The sequence below is a fragment of the Durio zibethinus genome, chromosome 15, assembly GCF_047325235.1.
Source record: "Durio zibethinus cultivar Kanyao isolate XHJ-2024 chromosome 15, ASM4732523v1, whole genome shotgun sequence".
Taxonomy (NCBI): domain Eukaryota; kingdom Viridiplantae; phylum Streptophyta; class Magnoliopsida; order Malvales; family Malvaceae; genus Durio; species Durio zibethinus.
Window position 1 is genome coordinate 6,120,309 of NC_143176.1, and position 6,596 is coordinate 6,126,904.

At 30.4% G+C, this 6,596-nt stretch overlaps 1 pseudogene; it reads right to left on the reverse strand.

The window, feature by feature from the left end:
- Positions 1–1,942: 1,942 nt before the first annotated feature.
- On the reverse strand, positions 1,943–4,010 carry LOC149514593 (uncharacterized; annotated as a pseudogene).
- Positions 4,011–6,596: the final 2,586 nt, after the last annotated feature.

The following is a 6,596-nucleotide window of genomic DNA, read 5'->3' on the forward strand; positions in this document are numbered from 1 at the left end:
TGTATTTATATCGACACATTAGAATTAAAATAGTTTTGCTAATCGCTGATTAACTTTTCGTCCTAAAATTACTTGAGTATATGGCCAACCCAATTTTTTTTTCATTCACACCCAAGGATCATTGATGTGGGATATATGCTAAGAGCCAATTTAGATTTCATTGTACTTCCAGTGCGAAAAAATTTAACCCTCAAATGGAAACCAATTGAACAGGTCATCCATTTGGATGTTATTATTTCAGGGCGGTAACTACATTCTCACTGTATCAAGGCCCAGTGAACCACCAAAGAGGAAACCTACCAGTAACTAACTGATGTTGGTTTTTTTCTCTTTTACCCTTGACCCACGAGAAGCTTAAAAGGGTCACTGATCCTAATTCATTAAATATTTTTTTTTATTTAAGCATGTAAGCTTGTAAAGATTGGAAGACTTTTGTGAATAGAAGGTTCCTTCTTTTTTATTTTTATTTTTATTTTTTATTTAAAATTATGAAATAATTTTATTATTATTTAATTTAATATAATAAATAAATTTTACTATAATAAACTAATAAATAATAAATTATTATATAAGAAATTAATTAATAAATAAATTTTAATATTATATAAAAATTTTTGGAGATTATTTTATTAATTAACAAGTATCTACTTAAAATAATAAAAAAAATAAAGAACAATATTATTTGATATATTAATATTATTTTTCTTAATTTTTAATTAGTTATTAAAAAATTATTATTTAATATAAAAATAATTTAATAATTTTTAATAATTTATTAATTTTATAAATATTAAATAATTTATACATTTTAAATTAATGTCTTTAATGATTTTTTTTCTTTTATTATAATTCAACTTACCATTATTATTGTGTTTATATCCAAACATATATTTCTACCATTAATTTTAATTTTACTGCAACTAATGTTATTTCTATTACTATTTTTAACGTGACCAAAATTAATTTCATGACCCGCTTAAATAGACCCTAAAATTGAGTCCAATTCAAAGTCTGCCTTAATCCTTCGAAATTGATTTTTACGTTTTCAGCAATATTACTCTTCTTTTCCTCTATAATCCACTGTGGACCCTTCTGGACGTAACCATCTGCAACTTACATAGTGAAAGGTCTGATTTGGGGGACTCATCTTATACAGACAGGACAAAGCATATTCAGATCCCCACAAATCCCACATGCAAAAGTTTGTTACCAATGCCTGCCTCTACCTGACCCATTCACCACGTCTGCCCAAACCAAGAAAATGAAAAAAAAAAAAAAAATTCCTTCAAAAGCCCATAAGCAAAATATCTAGCAACTAGCACACCAACACCAAAACTGACATATGCAACTTGGCCAAGATTTAGGTTGACATGTTTTTTAGATTTTTATTCTCTTATTAGTGATATAAAACCTTGGTTGACATTTTTGTGTTGTAAAGTTGATATTAAAATATCTTCGATCATGTATAATTTTAGTGGACTATTTTTTTATAAATCAAAAATAAATTTTTATATTTATGCAATTTAGTTTACATAATTATATAAAATAATGATTATATTGTTAATAATTAATGATGTTTTATATCTCAAAAGAAACGAATTTAGATGTTTGCAAATATTCATGTTAACTATACATGTCAATGTAATACTTTTTTTTATTTACAATTACATGGACATATGACGTGTATATGTAAAACTGTTTATGATGAAAAAATCTATAATTTATATATAAAATGATCATTACAAGCATGCTGATAAGGAATACTACAAGAAATGGGAAATTCAATTTTTGTTGAGAGTACATGACTTTTGAACTAATGATTCAATAACTCAGACTAAGATTTGAATTTTTTTTTTGTTTGTTTTCATGCTCAATCATATAGGGGGATTTTAAAGATATAAAAAAATGGGCACAAGAGATTTGATATCTCTTTTTAAGTATTTTATAGCTTCAAATTGAGATCAACATGTCCTCCTACTTCATTACCTTTACAATTGGCCATGATTATTCCAGTTGCTCTATCAATTTGCACCATTGCTAGTGGCAAGAAGCTACAGTAAGCTACGATAGTACTAATTTAATCCGATAGCTCCTTGCAGGATAATTGAATCTTCAAAGCTTGCCTTTGACACATAACAAAATTATATATGAGCAACTGAAGAACAAATGATCATACAAAAGCATAAAATTAATGGAATGGAGATGGTGTAATTTGTTGTTTAAGCTCACTTGACAAGCTAATGACTCGAGGTTGGGCATTTCATAATTGTAATAGATTAAATTGGATGGAGGGTGCTTGAATTTTGAGCTTGAACACATTGAAGTAGTTGTTGGAGGGGCTACTGTGAGAAAATCTCCATCAAAGTACCCACTTTGTTTGATGCTCTTCTTGGACTTTGAATCCGAATTTGATGTTGAACATGAAGGTCCTTCCCTTAAAATGATACAAAGAAAACATAAATAGGGAAAAACTTAGTATCAATTACGATTTTTTTTAAATACATATGAGAAGGTACAAAGAGAAGTCGGGATTTGAATTTTAAACCTTAATATTCATTACATTTGAAAGATGAAAATTAAAATCAAACCTAAAATTCAGGGTGCCAGGTTTGAAATCGAATGCTCTACCATTGCCACTTGAAGCTGCTTCAACTTGTCCATTGATGGAATGAACAATGGGAGGATATTTGTTGTGAATAGGCAGCTCTGGAGCATTGTCTAGAGAGAAGGGATATGATATCTTCAAGCCAACCACCTACAATTTATTGTAATCAAATTCACACACTAAAAAAGCAACCATGTTACTACTACATGATATCAAGTTCTAAAAGAGAAAGAAGCTGCATTCCTAAGACTTCTAGAAAAGATGAAAAAGAAAGGAAACCTAATTCTTTATAAAATAAAACTCTTGTATAAATCTAGGCTTGTTTTAGGTTAATTCAGCAGACAATTTTCCCACTATGAAAGGTGATGTTTAGAAGCCTGTATAATTAAAAAAGAGGAAAAAAAAAAGGCAAAATGGTGTAAAATTCAGACCATAAATCTCATTAATTTCACAAGTTATGCATGATTGAAGATTGAAGGCAGTTTGAGCACATACCTTCTCCTCTTCAGGCAATAAAGGTGTGCAATTTCCATAATAGCTTTGGTTTGGAGAGGGCTCCATCTGAAAATTCAGTACAGATATTGATGAAGTTCTTGATGACAAATTCACCTTCATAAAAATAGAATTCCATTAATTCACCTAATTCTTCATCGATCAACAATACCAGAAATGAAAATATTTTCCAAAAAATAAATTAAAGATTCCAACTATTACAACACAAAATCAATTTTCTTACCATTGAAGAAGAAGGTTGTTGAAATGGTTGTGCCCTTTGCATCAAACTAGGCAAAGGCCAAATGGGTTCAGATTCATAAGGCAAACTCAAATTTGTCCTGAAAACCAAACCAGGATCCAACCCAGAACACTTTTTTTCAATGTTATACTCACAAGAACTCCAAAATTTATGACCATTATTAACACTGCCATTCCCTGAAAGTACTGCTGCACCAGGATGCCACCCTGGAGAACCACTGCAGGTCAATGGAACAGTGTTTACTGTATTGACAATATCAACGTTTTGAACAGATAAAGGTGTTCTAAAGAATGAATTTGGCAGTGAAAGATCAGCGGGGAACTGAATTGAAGAAGCAGAAGAAGAACAAGATTGATTTGAAGGATGGAAATTTGGGATTGGCAAAGAAAGATATGATGATTTATGATGATTGGTTGGTGGTGAAATAATAGACGATGGGAAAGGCAAAATTGCAGGAGTAGCAGCAGCTACAGCTGCTTCTTTCTTCTGTCGTTCTTCTATTTGTCTTCTCAAGCTGTGCCACACCAAGTCCTCTTTGTGAGACTTTTTAGGCCTTTGCTTCTTGGAAGATCTACCAATATTACTTCCAATTCCTCCACCACTGCTAGTATTACTATTGCTACACCTTTGGGTTTGATCCTCTTGAGCCATCGTTTTCACTAGCTAGCTTTCATATAAATGGTAAACACAAAAGTTTTCACAAGAAAAAAGTTGGAAGAAAAGCCCAAGAATATAAGGCTCTAGAGAAACACCCAAATCTTATAAACTTGGCAGAAACATGATGTTAGCAATCCCTACCCTGATATTCAAGCATGTCACTATTTATATGTGCACTTTTTTTGGTGTGTTTCAATTTTTTTCAAGAAGAAAAAACTGATGAAAAGAGATTTACAGAGAGAGGAAATCTTTGAAATCAAGAAACAAGGAATTTGAAATAAAAAAAAATTAAGGATAACAAGAGGAAAATTAGAGAAAAAATACAAGAAGAAGCAACAAAGTTTAGATAAAGATGCCCAAAATCTCGCAGGTATTGGAAGTCAAGAGAACAAACCCATGAGCCTAGCCAAGTTTTCAGCTAAAATATTTAAAAGAGAGCGGAAAGAGAAGATCACTGTATCTGAGAGGTTTCAGATTTTCTCTCAAAGGCCTTGTTTGTCTGAGGGATCAAAAAAATTATATATTAAAAAGTTGTACATTCAATTTTTTTTTTTCAAAAATTCAAAACCATGCAAATCTTTATCTTTGCTATGAATATATTTTTGTCTCTTATTTCTCGCCTAAATCCTCCCTCCACTCTTCCTCTTTTCATTCCTACAGTCTCCAAGACCCTCTCTTTCAGCTTTACTTTTTATTTTTTATTTTTTATTTTTTATATTTTATATTTTATTTTTTATTTTCTTCTCTCTCAATTTATGTTTTCAAAGTTCTAAAAGAAGCTAAGTTCCTATGTTACTTTGGCACATGCAAACCTGAAACACAATCTGCACAAGCTCCACCAATCACCAATGGAGATCCCATCATTGATCCAAAGACGGTTAAAAGGTAAAAACAGTTAAACAACAACAAGAAAAACAATAATCCAATATTGTAATAAAAAATCTAAAACATTTTCAGTAATTTAAAGCCCGCATCAATCAATTTGCATGCATAAACAATTATTTAATCATGTTATCCAAACAATTAATTACTAATTTATTTTGAGTGATGATAAGAATTCTGGCAAACCGGCAATCAGCGCAAAGATCAAGAGTGAGAAAGCTACAATATATTTCAGAACTTGAAGGAACGTAACAACATTACAGGTACAAACATATATAACAAAGTTATATATTGATTATTTAATTTTCATTTTATTACTACATGAAATAATTTTTTATGATTTTTTTCTTTAAATTTGTTTTCTTAATTTGATGCAAAATGAAGACTGAAGTATCAGCATTATCACCCAGGGTTGCATTCTTGGATCATCAAAGACTGATTCTCAATGTTGACAATAGTGCTTTAAAGCAAAGGATTGCTGCTTTGGCTCAAGACAACATTTTCAAAGATGGTAGGACTTCCTTCTTTAATTATTAATTAATTGTTTTAATTTCTATTGCTTGGGTCTAATTATAAATAATGAAACATGGAAGCAGTAATTTTTAAAAAAAATTAAGTAACAATTCACCAACTTTTATTAAAATGTTTTAAAACCTTTAATCAGCTCATCAAGAAGCATTGAAGAAGGAAATTGAGAGACTAAGACAAGTGTATCAACAACAACAAAACCTCAAGAAAATGAACACCACCACCTCCAACAACAACAACAACAGCCACTATGCAACACCGCAACAACAACAGAAGTCGCAGCCATCGCTGCCACAGACTGAAGAACAACTTATAAATTTAGCAGAGAAAGAGAGAGCTAGAGATCAAAGAAAGAGAAGACAGTGAGAAGCTGTGGTGCAAAAAATGAAAAAAAAAAAAAAAAAAACTTCAAAAAGTCTATCAAACAATGGGGGGTTGGGGGCTTAGTTTTTCACGTGATGTGTTTTCCAATTGCTGTCTTTCTCTGTAGTGTAGGGTCCTTGACAAAAATTTTAAGGGGCAATTTAATTCTTTTTTTTTTTAAGAAAAATTTGATTAATTACTGTAACATTGTTGTGTGGAAGTTCATTTTTTTTTTTTTTATGGGGGTGGGGGAATTGTTCTCTCTTTCAATGATGATGGAAAGGGCCTTTTTTTTTTTTAAATTGTAATTAATTGAGAGGCAAAATATGGCGGGGATTTGAGCGTGTGGGGTTGTGTTTTGGGTGGATAAAAAGAGTTAGTATTGTCAGAGACAACTGGTGGTTAATGTCTAATTGTTTGCCAAAGTAAGAAAAAAAAAACTGATTGTTGATTACTTTTCTCTCTTCTTTTTATTTTTTAATATTTTTCCTGATTTTTATATTATTTTATATTAATTAATTTGTTTAGAAATATTAAAAGGTGAGCTACTCTACACCAACCCAAGGTGTCATTGCATTTTGTTTTGTTTTTTTAATCCAACTAGGCCACTTATGATTGGCTTGATTAGTCCTTTTCTTTAAGCACTACTCTTGTCCATATTATTATACCTGCTACTTTGAATTTAATTATCTTAAAATTTTTTATAAAAATTGACAAATGATTGAATGACATTTATTATAACATATAAATCTGTAAATCTATAATTAGACATAGATTAGAGGAGTCACCATTAATTTTTTTTTGAAG